Below are 16,868 nucleotides of genomic sequence, written 5' to 3' on the forward strand. Positions count from 1 at the left end.
TTATTGACCTTTTTAAAGTCAAGCTTGTGCAGGCAAGCTGGTGCTTCGTCTTCTGGAAGACCTTTCTTCTGATATCCCAACTTCTTGTTATTTAAACCTTTCAGTAGCTTAAAACAAGACTGCCAATGCACATGCAAATGCAAAATTTCAACTGATGAGCTGGATAAGTTGTATGCATATTGGAACTGTGTATGGTTCCACCAGAGGAAACTCTATTTAAATCGTATATATTGAACACTGCATGTGAATAAACTTGATTTCCATATCTTGAAACATGACTTCAACTAAATATCATTCTAACCAGACACCGTAAATATATGTTTGGCATTGTGATCGATTGAAACAATCATGATCTAGACTCTTTACTTCTTGAATGAGGAAATAAATTCAGAAAACAATGCTACAAACTCAGAAAATAGAAGACCTTGACAGTGGCTATCGGAAGAGAAAACATCTACAAGTTCATCGATGAGTTTAGTGAAGTAGATTTAGTGCACTAGATCAAGCTTCTACATTAAAAATTTAACATTTCACTGATGCAATTTTGCATTTATTAGTTACATGGAACCGGGCTAGCTTGGTAAATTAGTTAAACTCTATCCACACTACTGGAGAATGCCAACAAAGAGGTTATATTAAAACCAATTTGAAATTCCCAAGATATCAAAGAAAGGGAGAATTTGAAATGTAAACCTGTATTCGTCACATTGGCCCATAGACATTTGCTATTCTGCATATTAGTAATAATTACAGCTTTTTGTACTCCAGTTGTGCATCAGTATATAATTCTTTGCAGTCAGTCCTTTGTTTGGGATGATAATTCTCCCAGAAGTTTTGCAATAGCATTATTGTTCAGACGTTAGTCCTCCATTTTGCTACAAATGTCAGTTATTATCTCTGAAATCAGGAAATTTTCACGGAAGGAAACGATACCTTATAAACTTCACCACCAAGAAATTTGCTGGTAAGGTTCTCTGAACAGATTAGCTTCATACAAACGTCTTCATTGGGTGGCATTACAAGGTGGACCCCAACGCTATTTAAGGACGCCTCAGAGTGACTATGTTGATAAATAATGACTCGACACATAAAAGGTGGCAATGGACGCATATAACCAAATCGCCACATTTCAAGGAATGGAACATAGTGCAGCCACACATGATCAACATGTTGTGGGAAGAGATTTGAAACAAGTACTTCATTGATGTGAATACAAACCTCAAAAGAGAAAACAGCAGAAGTATCTTGCAGCTTTTGATCAATAGCAACACAGAGAGCCAATCCTGTGTTGTCCCATTTGAAATGTGCAAGTGTTTCAATACAAAATTCAAACCGTCGATGCCCCTTGAAATCCATTTGACAGCTGAACCACATTGGAACCCCGCTTCTTGGAACTGGAAATGTAATTGTGAATTTGAATTGCTGAGAAGATAGGAGTCGAGAGAAGAGATCAGCGTGCACCTCATCATCTTCCTTGTTTGCCATCTGAACCAAATTTTGACAGAGTCTCCAGCAATTAGTCAAGTCCATCTCCTCAATCATTTGTGATTCTCTACGCTCCAAAATGTTTGACAACTTTGAAATTCTTTCCAATGATACACAATCCCTCACATACAACCGGCCAATCCTTGGTGGGAGCTCTGGAATTTCTTCGAGCCTCGTGCAGCCTCTCAAATTGAGTTCCCACAAGTTGACAAATTTGTTGATCATGCATTCAGGAAGAATAACAATAGGGCTTCTTGATAAATCAAGTTCATTTAAAGTGGATGCACAATCAAGGGACGCGAGGAAATCAATATTAGACAAATTGCATTGAGTCACATGGAATTGATTTAGCCAAGGAAGCGCCAAATTGTATTTAGTGTCTGGCTCTGGCTCCAATGAACTGCCTGCATTTCGTCTCTTTCTTTTTGATAAAGAGTTACGGTATTGATGTGAAACCTTTGAGTAAGTTGGAAGCACTTCAAAGTCCACCTTATTTGGGAATCCTACGAGTTTTGGGCACTCGTACAAACAAACGCTCTTCAGATTTTGCAATTCATAAGTGCTGCAAGGTAGATATGTGAGGTTTCGACAATCACGCAACAGCAACTCTTCAAGGTTAATTAGATATCCAATGGATGAAGGCAATTCTTTGATGCCAGTGCCGAATAGAATCAAGGATGTCATGTATTTCATCTCTCCCACAATTTCAGGGAAATTCTCCAGCCTTGTGCAGAGGTCGAGATCATTGGCTTCTAGGGATCTCCAGTTGACTTTTCCAGGAAGCATCACTAGTTTAGAGCATCCTTCAAGATTCAGGTTAACAAGTTTTTCCAGGTATCCAACTGAAGGGTGAATCTCCACTAATCTTGGGCACCAACTTAGATCCAGGAACTGTAAGTTTGGGCTTCCAGACAGGTCTGGGCTTTGTGCTAAGAATTCACATCCCTTCATATTTAAGGATTTCAAATTTTGCATACTCTGTCATAACAAATCAGAAAAAGAATCAAATGGATATTGGTAAGGTCTGAAGAATTTAATAATTGAAAATTTATAAATACCTTGAATCTTTCTCCAAGGCGTGAGATGCGGCTGCAAGGCATGCCAAAATGAACCATTTTCTTTGTATTAAAATTGGAGGGCAAATATTCTAGTGGATATTTAGGCCAATCAAATAACCGCAATTGACACGGGAGATCAACAACCTCTCCACAAAACCGTCCATTGACATTTATAAAGATTGTAAGATTTTTCATCTTTTTGAAGCATTTAGGACTCAAGTGTATCACATCTTCTATGGGCATCTTTACCATTATGCCCTCAATTTTACTTGTTCCCTAGTATGAAAAGGGCAATTGTATTAGCGAAACAAGTACTTTAATCATAAATAACAACTGTTTTGATTTTTATTCCTTCTTTAACAACAGACATAGAGAATCACCCTGACCTGACTCCCATGTATATATATAAATCTGAGTATGTAGGAACTACTTACAGTGTTTTCTATTAGAACGTCCTGCACATCCTTGTGATGCCACAATCTGCTTCGCTCACCAGGCTCTATAGACTCTTTCAAAACTTTATCTTTTCCCATCTCTTCTAGCAAATCATGCATGCAAATCTGACCATATCCACCAATATAATATATATGAGAGCCTTTTCTTCGAGAACTTTAATACTATGCTCGGGGTTGATGCGGTCACAACCTTCAAGTATTTGTATCACGTCATTTATCTTTTGACTTTTGAAGAAACATGCAATGTCAAGGAAAACGTTTTGCACTGTATCTTGCAGTCCATCATAACTGATCATGAGAATATCTTGAATGCGCCTAGGAGGACTTTTTTTAAAACCACCTAACATAGCTTGCCATTTATGTATAGAGGTATCACATAGATATGAACCTAAAACTTCCAGTGCAAGTGGAATCCCTTGAGCATATTTAACAACAGTAGTAACTGACAGTTTCTCATTATCAACCAAATTCTTATTATCCTTGAAGGCATTTGAACTGAAAAGCTCAAGAGCTTCATAATGACCTAGTTCATGAACCTCGTATATTGGTTTCACTTGATGAGCAATCAACAAATGCTTATCTCTTGTTGTTATGATAACTCTACTGCCGTGACCAAACCAATCAGTTCTCCCAGCTAATTTCTCTAAATGGTCCAAATTATCCACATCGTGAACAATTAAGAGAATCCTTTTATTTCTCAACCTTTCACGCAACAAAGTGATTCCTTCATGAATGTTGTATATTTTCAATTCTTTCTGCCCCACAATCTTTGACAAAAGAATATTTTGTAGGTTAACTAAACCTCCCTGTTGCTCTGAACCTTGTCTAACATTTGCCAAAAAGCAGCTACCATCAAACTTATGGGCAATTGTATTGTGAACAGCTTTAGCAATTGTTGTTTTCCCTATTCCGCCAATTCCCCATATTCCTACCATGCGTACATCACTTCCGCCAACATCTAACATTTCAAGTATATGTTCTACCCGAGAGTCTAGCCCAACTTGGCACTTTGGCATATCCAAATAGATAGGTTCTTTTACTTGTGCGGTAATCTCTTCAACAATTTTATCAATAAATTCATATTCATACCTGCCGTGTTAAAATCAAATGAAACATTTGATAAAATAAACCTTGCTACTTCGGAAAAGAACAGTATTGTATAATAATCACACACCAATAAAACAACATAAAACTTTTACTAGATTAAGAGCATGCATGATATACCCGCCCGAGAAATGCCACCCAGATAAATTTGCTGCTTCTGAAAGAGCTGCTCTCCATCTTAACACCTTGTCCATGTCATCCTTGAATCTGCGCTCATGCTCTGCAACTATGTAAGTATTTTGGGCAATTACCATTCAATACATGATTTCCCATTGTCACAAGGAAACCGGAGCTTCAAGGAAACAAAGAGGAAGATGTGTTCAAGCAGAATTGACTCACTGATCTTGAGTTTAATTCTCCAAATCATGCTGCACAATTTTAATTGATTTACATGTCTATTAAATTGATTTGGTGTATTTTTGCATTAAAGACTTCTTGCATGCAAAACAAATAAGTTTTGATATCCTTCTATATCTATCTTATTTGGTGTTTAAAGAAAAGATTTGTTTGAGGGGGAGTTTTGCCTCTTGTATAAAAGGCTTCGAAACTAATACATTTGGAGAGGTTTTTCATCTGCAGTATAAAAACTTTTGTTCATTCTTGAACTATGTTTTTTCGTAAAAACCATTTTTCTGAGAACTCTCTTTAATTGTTTCATGCTTTATCTTGTGTTGTCTAGCACTTTCATAAATCATGCTCAAAGATCAGTGAGTCATTGAAAACAAGAAAGATAAGTGATTTGATTAGAGTTGATAGATTGAAAATCAAGTAAATGTTAGATCAGTTGTAAATCAAGTTAGCATTTGTTGCTAAGTGATTGTGTATGTTATGAACAACACAACTTGTGTACTGTAAACTCTTTTGATTCATATTGGATTGATCTTTCGTGTTGGCTACGTTAAAAGCCACGCAGTGAAGTTTCCTCAGTGGAGAGGTTTACACTGCGTTAGCAAATTCTGTGTCCCTATTGTTAAAATACTTTTGCAGTTAAATTGTTCCTTGAGTTGTAACGCAATATCGTTCCATTTCGTATTTTCATTTGGCATCAGAGCAGGTTCTAGATTATTCTAGTAGATTGCAGGGACGATGGAACAACATCGAGATAGGGCTGCTGGTGGATCTGTTAATAGTCCTCCATGGTTTGATGGAGGATGTGAAAAGTACACTCAATGGAAGATATACATGAAGTCATACTTGTATGCGCAAGATGAACATGTATGGAACATTGTGGAAAATGGTTGGAAGACACCAATAATTCCAGCTAAAGGCGAGGGCTCATCAATCTCTATTCCCAAGCCATGGAAGGACTGGACTGACGTAGAAGTACGTGATCTTCAAGCCGATTTCAAAGCAAAAAATAGCATTTTCACCGCTCTCTCTGAACGTGAAAAACTGAGAATTAGTCACTGCGACACTGCAAAACAAGCTTGGGATCTGCTGCAGACTACATATGAAGGAAACAAAAAGGTACGTGCTCAAAAACTGCAAGGTCTGATATATGAATTTGAAACTATGACCATGGGAGAGGAGGAAACCGTGGATGACTTTCATGGTAGAATTCTAAAGATTACTGGTCAATGTCGTAGTCTAGGTGCCCCTTTTGATGAAGACAAGGTAGTCAAGAAAATACTTAGAGCCTTTCCAGAAAAGTTTCACTCTAAAGTCACTAGTATTGAGGACTCATTTGACATTGATGAATACCCTTTGGATGAACTCATTGGAAATCTAAAGACTTATGAACTAAGACTAAAACCTGAAAAGAAATCCAAAGGTGTAGCTTTCAAGGCTGTGAAAGGGAAAGAAGAGGAAGATGAATCACTTGATCTTGCTCTTCTGACCAAAGAGTTCAAAAAGTTTCTTAGAAATAAATCCTCCTCTCAAAGCTTAAATGTTCCCAAGAAAAATTTTGTTAACAATGATAACAACGTTAGAGGGAATTTTAGAGCAAACAAATCTGGAAAAGTAAAATGCTATGAATGTGGTGGCTATGGCCATATTTCTACTGATTGTGGTAACAGGAAGCATGGAAATAGCAACAATAAATCCCTCCTCTCGACATGGAGTGATGATGAACCTCAGGAGATCGAAAATGTTGCTTTCGTGTCATCTCTTTCACTTGAATCTGAAAGTGATGAAGAATTCTCAGATGATGAGACTAATGTCCGCTGCAAACAACTCTATAAAGCGTCAAAAGCCACATTAATCAAAAATGCAGGTTTGGAGGATGAAATTGTGCGGCTAAAAGCTAAATATGAGAAGTTGGAACTTGCATGGAGGACCTCTCAGAACACGTGGGAACAAGAAAGAAACAAACTCATAGAAGAGCTACAGAACTCACAAAGCGACGAGAGTTCTCAGACCTGGAAGATACAATGCACTGAATTGAAAAACACAATCAAGATGCTTGAAATTGAGGTAAAAGGACAACATGCTCTAAACTCAAACTTACTAACTGAAAATGAATCATTGCAGAAAGAGTTGAAGTCCACTCAAGAGAAGTTCACAAAGTTTGAGATAAGCTCTGCAACAGCATCTAAGTTGTTCAACTCCGGAAAAACTCACCATGATACATTCGGACTTGGATATTCTGGAGAAAGCTCCAAAGGCACACACTTTGTGAGAGAGTCAAATTCGAAATTGGAGAAAGATGATCCCATCACTCAGGTCATCAAAGACTCTGTTACAAGGGCTGACAAAGAACCAAAATCTTCTCAGAATGTCACTCAGGTAAGGTTGAATCAGATGCCTTCTACTAGTCATAACAGGTATGCGACTTTTAAGTCTTTTATTCCTACATGTCATTACTGTGGCAAGTTAGGACACATTAGACCAAGATGCAATGAGAGACTTAAGTCAATTCCATCTGGTGAGGAAAAGCTATCTGTAAAATCTTTACATTGTGAGCTTAAAGAGCAGAAAGAGCTTATCAACAAATTGGCTAGTCTGATTACTAAAGCAAACATGCAAAATAGAAGTAAACCTGTCTGGATTAGAAAGAACTTAAATAAACATCATTCTAATCACTTTGATTCTACTGACTCTATTAATGATGTCTGCCTCATGACAAGTGTAAGTACAGATAATTCTTCAGCATACATTGAAGCAACTTGCCTGGTAGCACTCACGGCCTTGGAAGACAAGCGAAAAGATTTTTGGTATGTGGACAGTGGTTGCTCCAGACACATGACTGGAGATAAAGCTTGGTTTATCTCATTCGAAGATGAAAGCACTATGGGTTCAGTTACTTTTGGTGATGGGAGAAAAGCAAAAATACTTGCTCGAGGAACAGTCAATACTCCTGGAATTCCTAATCTAAAAAATGTCTTGTATGTAGAGGGTTTAACTGCCAATCTAATAAGTGTCAGTCACTTGGCTGATGATTATGAGGATGTGTGGTTCAATAAGCAAAGATGTGTAATTCTTGATAACAAGGGAGAAAATATTATGAGAGGTAAGAGATCTTCAGATAACTGTTATCACATTCAATCTAATGAATCTCTAAATTTACAGGATTGCTTGACTGTGAGATCTACCGAAGAAACATTTGAAATATGGCACAGAAGACTGGGGCATGTAAACTATCAGGATCTACTCAAATTATCCACTAAGCAGTGTGTCAGAGGTCTACCAGCACTAAGTGGTAGGACCGACAAAATATGTGGAGAATGCAAAATCGGTAAGCAAACCAGGTCCTCTCATAAAACAATAAACGCTGCCACTACCACAAAAGTTTTGGAACTGTTGCATATGGATCTCATGGGACCAGCTCAAACAGAAAGCATTGGAGGTAAGAAGTACATACTTGTGATCGTTGATGACTTCTCCAGGTACACTTGGGTTAATTTCCTAAGAGACAAGGCTGAAACCTTTGAATCATTCAAGGGATTAAACCAAAGAATAAAAATTGAAAAACAATCCACGAACATGTGCTTAGTAGGAGTAAGGTCAGATAATGGAACTGAGTTTAAAAATACTGCTTTTGCTAACTACTTTCATGAGTTAGGTGTTTCCCATGAGTTTTCAGCCCCGATCACTCCACAACAAAATGGAATAGTCGAGCGAAAAAATAGAGTGCTGTTAGACATGGCAAGGGTAATGCTGCATTCTGCTGATCTAAGCTCGAACTTTTGGGCTGAGGCTATTAGTACTGCATGCTACACCATCAATAGAATCTTCTTCAGACCTGGAACTGACCAAACAGCTTATGAGTTGTGGAAAGGTAAGAAACCAAACATACACCACCTTCGTGTGTTTGGAAGCCCCTGCTACATATTAAGAGATCGAGAACAACTCGGAAAATTTGATGCTCGAAGCAATGATGGTATATTCCTCGGATATTCTACTAATAGTCGGGCTTATAGAGTCTATAACAAAAGAACCAGGATTGTCATGGAATCTATCGATGTGTCTATTGATGATTCCTACATTAGACAGGAGGAAACCTTTGCAGAAACATCACCCACATGCAAACCAGAACCAGAAGACACATCAACTACTAATGAACAGAGAGAGAATGCTGACAACATATTCAAGCCAGTCCTCAAGCAAAAAGAGGGTTCAAGCAAGTCCAAAAGGATCATTCACGTCAAGACATTCTTGGACAAATCTCAGATGGTCTCAAAACCAGAAGCCAAACTGCCCCACAGGTAAGTGTAGATGAGGTAAGTCAAGGTAATGCTTTACTTTGTTTCATTATAGAAAATCAAATAGCTATGAATGTCATATCTCTGTGTGGTTTTGTTTCCCTAATTGAACCAAAGAATATCAAGGAAGCCCTACTAGATGATGATTGGATTAGTGCCATGCAGGAAGAATTAAATCAATTCACTAGGAATGATGTGTGGTACTTGGTACCAAGACCTAGAGACTGTAATGTAATAGGCACTAAGTGGATTTTCAAAAATAAAAGTGATGAGAAAGGCAATGTAATCAGAAACAAAGCTAGACTAGTAGCACAAGGTTATTCACAGATTGAAGGTCTCGACTTTGATGAAACTGTTGCCCCTGTTGCAAGATTAGAATCAGTGAGATTGCTTTTGTCTGTTGCGTGTCACCTAAGAATCAAACTGTTCCAAATGGATGTCAAAACTGCCTTTCTGAATGGTGTGTTGCAGGAAGAAGTCTATGTGGAACAACCTCAAGGTTTCAAAGATCCACATAATCTAAATCATGTTTATAGACTCAAGAAAGCTCTTTATGGTTTAAAGCAGGCTCCACGAGCTTGGTATGAAAGACTCTCCACCCATCTGGTGGAAAAAGGGTACACGAGAGGATCAATTGATAAAACATTCTTTATAAAACATGTGAAAAATGATCTTACCATAGCTCAGGTGTATGTTGATGACATTATCTTTGGTTCTACATCTAAATACCTTGTCAGTGAATTTCAATCGGTCATGGAAAGTGAATTTGAAATGAGCATGTGTGGTGAGCTAACCTTTTTCCTTGGACTGCAAGTGAAGCAACTTGATGCAGGTATCTTTCTCACTCAAACCAAATATGCTGAGAATCTAGTCAAGAAATTTGGACTTGAATCCAAGAAAGTGGTTACAAATCCCATGAGCACCACTACAAAACTGAGCGAGGATCTGAATGGAAAATCAATCGACTCCACTCTCTATAGAAGCATGATTGGCAGCTTACTATATCTAACTGCTAGTCGACCTGATATTTCATTCAGTGTGGGAGTGTGTGCTCGATTTCAAGCAAATCCCAAAGAATCACATTTGGAAGCTGTCAAGAGGATCATCCGATATATCTTAGGTACAATTAACTGCGGCATTTTCTATACTTTTGACACTAACGTAGAAATTGCAGGCTATTCTGATGCTGATTGGGGTGGAAACCTAAAAGATAGAAAAAGCACTTCTGGAGGTTGTTTCTTCATTGGGAATAATCTTGTTGCTTGGCACAGCAAGAAACAAAACTGCATTTCTCTGTCTACTGCTGAAGCTGAATATGTCGCAGCTGGAAGTTGCTGCACACAAATGCTTTGGATGAAACAAATGCTTCATGATTACGGCATCACTCAAGGTAAGTTGTCTATTTTTTGTGATAATACCAGTGCTATCAATATTACCAAAAATCCTGTTCAACACTCTCGAACAAAACACATTGATCTGCGCTATCATTTTATTCGAGATTTGGTTGAGCAAAATATACTTGAGTTAAGCTTTGTGTCCACTGAGAGTCAACTTGCTGATTTGTTCACTAAGCCTCTTGACACTGCTAGGTTTGAAATGTTAAGAAATGCTTTAGGAATATGTTCCAAGTATTAAGACAATCTAATGTGTGTCCACTGTTGAGAGAGAACTTTATGATCTTAGTGTGCTTTGACCACTGTTGTTAGTGACTTGTACATTTTCTCTGGACACTATTGTCATGCCTTATTCTGGACAAATATGGTGTACTCATGGTTCGTATCTTAGTCAGTTATGCACTTTCACTTATAGCCTATGTGGTGGCATGCTCCTTGTTTATTGTCTAAGAGTTTCAGTGAACTAGGCGAACTAATTAAAACTGCTCAAATAACTCATTTCATCTTCTCAAAGTAATCAGGTCCTAGTTGTGGTGAACTTTCTAGGATTTGTAAGAAACGAGAATGGATGATTCTATCCCATCTCTCCTAGTAATCAGGCCTTAGTTGTGGTGAACTTTCTAAGGTTTGCAAGAAACGAGTTGGTGAGTGATCTGTGCACGAAAAATCAATAAAGCAGACGACTACTCGAGACTTTCTCCATGGAGCATCCTTGTTATGTTTAGTACCCTAAGAACATCTGTTCTGGGAGTTGCTGAGAAAAGTCATGTTACATGAGTTCTAAGTGTCACAAAATAAAAAGGGTCTATGACTCCAATCCGATACGTGCTTGGGAACAATGTTTTCCACTCCTTTTAAGGAATTTTTTTTTAGCGTAGTTCATATGTTTAGTTCTCTTACTTCACTACTTCTCTTCTTCACTAAACTTGTTTCGAAGCCCCATATACTGGTTACACTCACTTTAATCACAAGTTTTTTTCCTAAGGTCTGACTATGAGTACCCATTCATTTTGTTGATAGAATACATCATGCCTGCTGTTCTGACCTATGTTCTCTTCACTACATGATTTGTGCTCTCTGTGCTTCAACTATGCGATATTTTCTCTTCTCATTATGACAAATTAATTGCTTGGATACTATACCGACGGATACATTGTGTGCTATAATTGAAGATTATGGGAATCCATGGTTCTCTCGATATCTATTCTGGATTGCCATCTGTTTGTATTCCCTTTCCTTACTGGTTCAGCATAACGTGAGGGGGAGTTTTTACTTGCATGCGTGTTTCTCGGAATTATACCTTGCAATAAATTTTCCTTCCCTTGGACGCTATCACTGACCGATGCGTCTCTTGATTTTCCTAAACCTACTGGTTCGCTATATATCTATATCTCTTTCGGATTTCACTCTGCCTTGCCTTAGTGTGCAGATTCTCTCACTTTTTTTCGCTCCCCATGGTTCGCACTAAGATCACTCCTCACCGCGGAGGCCATCGGCGCCTTCCTCCTCCAGAGGAGGGGCGCCAAGCCGCAGCCAGAGCCGGTATTCTTCATCCAGGCATGCCCCGTGAACAAAGCAGAAGTCCTCCTCTTCGTCCATCTCCTTCTAGTGCACCTTCTGTTGTTTCTCTTGAGAGTCTTCGCGACCTCATTCTGGTCACTGACTGGCGGGTTGCAAATCTCACCACCGACATGGATGACATGCACTCTCTCCTCGTTCGCACCAACCATACTCTCAGGGAAGTTCTTCAGGAAATCCGAAACATGCAGAGCCACCCTCCCGGGTTTGACGCTCCTGGTCTGTCCATGCCTGTGCCAGAGGACGATGATCAAGCAGACAGCAAAGGTTCCATGGACACCGAGGACTTTCAGGACACCATGACCAAAATGCTTGAGGAGTTTGACGTGCCTTCCCATTCAAAGGGGGAGAATTAATTTCCATCTTTTCATCTTCTTCTTTTATGTTTCTGGTTTTAAATTTTTCATGAACAATATTTATTTTTTGGTTTGAATTTGTAAGTGCATAAGCACAAACTACTTGAGATGCTTATTTTTGGATGAATATTATTATTATGTGATAATTGTTTTAGTTACTTGGATTTGGAAAAGGATGGAAACTGATTCCTTAATCCAAGTAGCCATCCTTGTTAGTGATTAATGTTTCTCTGTGAAAAACTAACATGCAGGACAAAAAGATGAAAAATCATGTGTTGAATGGGAATGCCCAAAGGGGGAGATTGTAAGTATTTTGGGCAATTACCATTCAATACATGATTTCCCATTGTCACAAGGAAACCGGAGCTTCAAGGAAACAAAGAGGAAGATGTGTTCAAGCAGAATTGACTCACTGATCTTGAGTTTAATTCTCCAAATCATGCTGCACAATTTTAATTGATTTACATGTCTATTAAATTGATTTGGTGTATTTTTGCATTAAAGACTTCTTGCATGCAAAACAAATAAGTTTTGATATCCTTCTATATCTATCTTATTTGGTGTTTAAAGAAAAGATTTGTTTGAGGGGGAGTTTTGCCTCTTGTATAAAAGGCTTCGAAACTAATACATTTGGAGAGGTTTTTCATCTGCAGTATAAAAACTTTTGTTCATTCTTGAACTATGTTTTTTCGTAAAAACCATTTTTCTGAGAACTCTCTTTAATTGTTTCATGCTTTATCTTGTGTTGTCTAGCACTTTCATAAATCATTCTCAAAGATCAGTGAGTCATTGAAAACAAGAAAGATAAGTGATTTGATTAGAGTTGATAGATTGAAAATCAAGTAAATGTTAGATCAGTTGTAAATCAAGTTAGCATTTGTTGCTAAGTGATTGTGTATGTTATGAACAACACAACTTGTGTACTGTAAACTCTTTTGATTCATATTGGATTGATCTTTCGTGTTGGCTACGTTAAAAGCCACGCAGTGAAGTTTTCTCAGTGGAGAGGTTTACACTGCGTTAGCAAATTCTGTGTCCCTATTGTTAAAATACTTTTGCAGTTAAATTGTTCCTTGAGTTGTAACGCAATATCGTTCCATTTGGTATTTTCAAACTGCCTCACCAAATTTGCCTCCTTGGTGTCTTACGTCCGATGGATCCACTTTGTAAAAGATTGGCCGAACCATTTGGTTATTTGATCTTCTACATCCAAGGATATGAACTAGTTCATCCAAACACCACTTTGAGGATGCATAGTTTTCGGAGAAGACGATGAGGGAGAGCTTTGATCCTTCAATGGCTGGGAGAAGTGCTTCTGATATTTCCTCTCCTCTTGTAAGCTCATCGTCTATGAAGGTGTTGATCCTGTTGAGAACCAAATACCTGTGCAAATGACCTGTGAAAGCGTAGCGAGTATCCTCGCCCCTGAAACTCAGAAACACATCGTGTGTGTATGAACTATGAACGGGTGGAAAAAGGGACAGAAGAGAATGAGGAAGAAGCTCTCAATTGGTTGGCCATTAGATCTGAGGAGTTGTTTAATTGCTGGTGAAATGAAGAAGGGGCCCTCAATAGGCACGCACTGATCACAGTTTTCAACTTCTTTTTGATTTTTTAATTTTTGCCTCTAGTAAAGAGGACTGATGAGTCACGTGACCACCGAAAAGAGCATTTCACATTGACCAACGAATGAGTGGAAGTGACTGACCAACCAACTCTTGCTTTAGTGGTAAAGAATAAAGAAAGAAGGTTGTTTAGATTTTAGGAATATTAACCTTATCTTGTAGAGAAAGATATTAACCTTATCTTGTAAAAAAAGAATAATAGATAAACAAATAGGAGGTTGTTTATACATAAATAAGTAGCCGTTACAAGGTTGTTCAAACTTGCCTCCTGGAACTTGCCGAGCTGCTCGGTTTGCTTTCATCAAGTTTATCAGATAGTTCTTCTTTGCTATTGTATTCAGTCCTGAGCTTAAATGCTTTAATTTCATCCAGCTCTACATAAACGCTATACATGTTCTTCTGCATTCAACAGTATTGTTTATTCCAAAAAGACAAACTTAAATCTGCAGGCATAACAAAACTTTAATGTACACATATAATGACCACTTCTATCGAATTGCAAGGACAATTTAGTAACACAACAAAACAATACACCTATCACTTCTGAATTTACCAAAATCTGACATATGCCTTTTTAAACAGAAAAACATCATCAGATGCATAAAATTAACCAACAGCTCAAGCATACACAGCTGAATCTATTTAAGCATACCAGCCACGGGGCCAAGAAGAAGCATATTCTAGTATGTCATACCGACTCTTACAGTTCAATGTCTCAAAATTAAACTAAATCAGTGAGCTTGATATATATACTACTACCAGTGCTATTTGACAACCTGGAATCAAGGTTCATAACACTACATTTGAACATTATTTGACCATACATATGCAAAATAACATAAATCCACTCCATTCTTCAGCATTTAGTTGTCTTCAGACCTAGCAACTCTCATAATAAGGTACTCAATTTCGACAATTTTTTTTTTTTTTTTTGCTTGACAAAGACAAAAAGTTCAACCAGGAATTAGGCACTAATTCGAAAAAAAGTGAAACTTCTTGAAACCTAGGGTTTCGCCGCCCGGGTTCTAGGGTTTCTGCATAGCCGTTTACGGCCAGGAGGAAGAAGACAACTCGTCTTCTTTGGTTGAAGATGAATATCTTGGTCTGGAATTGCCAAGGAATCGTGAATCGGAAGACCCGGCGTGCGCTCAAGCTTCTCACCCAGAAGCACCAGCCTCGTCTTGTCTTCCTTAGTGAAACCCATTGCACCAAGTAGCAGCATCACTCTCTTCCCCAGGTGGTGGGGCCGCCAAACATAATCCATTTCGATAGAGTTGATCGTGCTGGAGGGCTTGCCCTCCTTTATGATGATTCGAGTACGGTGTCTGTACGAGACGTTGAATATTTCTTCATTGATGTGGATGTGAAAGGGCCTGATGATATCCAATGGCGGTTTACTGTCTTTTATGGGCACCCGGAGATAGGGCAGCGGCATCTCTCATGGGATCTGCTCCGTTCCCTCGTGCGTAGTTCGACAGAAAAATGGATCGTAGCCGGGGATTTTAATGAGATATTGGAGTTGAATGAGAAATCTAGCGGAAGGCTCCGAAATCAGCAACAGATGAATGCATTTCGCCAAGCTTTGCTGGACTGCAATCTTGCAGACCTGGGGGCGGCTGGAGGACCCTTCACAGGGAGTGATGCCCATACAAAGGACAGGTTGGATCAGGTTGTTGGTTCCCCGGAGTGGCAAGGGGCTTTTGGCTTTTCAAGGGTAGTTAACCTGCCCCCTAGCAGATCTGACCACGTTCCTATATATGCTTCTGGAGGTCCGTACGGAATAGATTGTGCATCATAAAGGCAGGAGGCGGTTTAGATTAGAAGAAATGTGGTGTTCCCATGAATCTTTTACCTAGGTTATGGAGGAGGCCTGGATAGTACCCTAGAATGGGAGCCCGATAGTGCAAGTGTGTCGAAAGATAAAGGATACGGGAAAGACGTTGTTGGATTGGGATAGAACTATTTTCAAAAGGAGGGAAGAGTTGGATTTGGTCTGATGCCGATTGGATTTGCTACTGCAGAAGCCTTTTGACTTGGGTGACCAAGCTGAAAAGCTCCAGTTATCTCGGCGATTGAGTGAGTTGATGTCCATTGATGAAACTTATTGGCGTCAACGTTCACGTGCAATTTGGCTTAAAAATGGAGATAGGAATTCCAAATTCTTTCATCGAAAAGCCTCGAATCGTAAGCAGAAGAATAAGATTAAAGGTTTGTTTGATGATAATGGGGTATGGCAGACTTCCTCTAATGGCATTGAGGACGTGGTTATGCAATACTTCCAGCAGGTTTATGCTAGTTAAGTACCAGATGTTAGAGCTCAAGAAGTGGTGTTGCAGACAATTGATTCAAGAGTTACTACCGAAATGAACGAGTCATTATTGGCTCCTTATAGTATGGAGGAAGTTCGAATTGCTCTCTTCCAAATGCATCCCTCCAAAGCACCTGGACCGGATGGCTTGTCTCCTTTCTTTTTCCAGAAGTACTAGGATCTTGTGGGGTCAGAGGTTAGTAGAGCAGTGATTTCTTTGTTGACAACTAAGGATATGCCTTCGGATTTGAACTTTACTCATGTGGTTTTGATTCCGAAGGTGAAAGAAGTACAGAATATGTCACAATTACGACCTATTTCTTTATGCAATGTCCTCTACAAAATAGCTTCGAAGGTGTTGGCTAATAGATTAAAAGTGCTATTACCAGCCATTATCTCCCCACAGCAGAGTGCGTTTGTCCCAGACCGGTTAATCTCTAACAACACTTTGGTGGCATCTGAACTTGCTCATTACATGAATAAGTTGCGAAGAGGCCAGGAAGGATTTTTGGCTCTCAAATTGGATATCACTAAAGCCTACGACCGGTTGGAGTGGGATTTCCTCAGGAAAATAATGCTCAAAATGGGATTTGCGGTTCAATGGGTGGATTTGATCATGTTCTGTCTTTCCACTGTCCGGTATTCTTTCCTCATTAATGGGATTTCAAGAGGGTTTGTTACTCCTCATCGAGGATTGAGGCAAGGTGATCCCATCTCTCCTTATTTATTTCTATTATGTGCTGAAGGATTGTCAGCTCTTATTTCTCACTCTGTGGCTACTGGTCAGTGGCAAGGGCTGCGCATTTGTGATGGGGCCCCTGTTATTAGTCATTTGCTTTTTGCAGATGATAGTATGTTGTAC

The 16,868-nt window shown here is 38.9% G+C and overlaps 1 pseudogene; it reads right to left on the reverse strand.

The window, feature by feature from the left end:
- Positions 1 to 903: 903 nt before the first annotated feature.
- LOC112170933 lies at positions 904 to 14,962 on the reverse strand (annotated as a pseudogene).
- Between the last annotated feature and the right edge of the window lie 1,906 nt (positions 14,963 to 16,868).

The sequence above is a fragment of the Rosa chinensis genome, chromosome 6 (genome assembly GCF_002994745.2).
Source record: "Rosa chinensis cultivar Old Blush chromosome 6, RchiOBHm-V2, whole genome shotgun sequence".
Taxonomy (NCBI): domain Eukaryota; kingdom Viridiplantae; phylum Streptophyta; class Magnoliopsida; order Rosales; family Rosaceae; genus Rosa; species Rosa chinensis.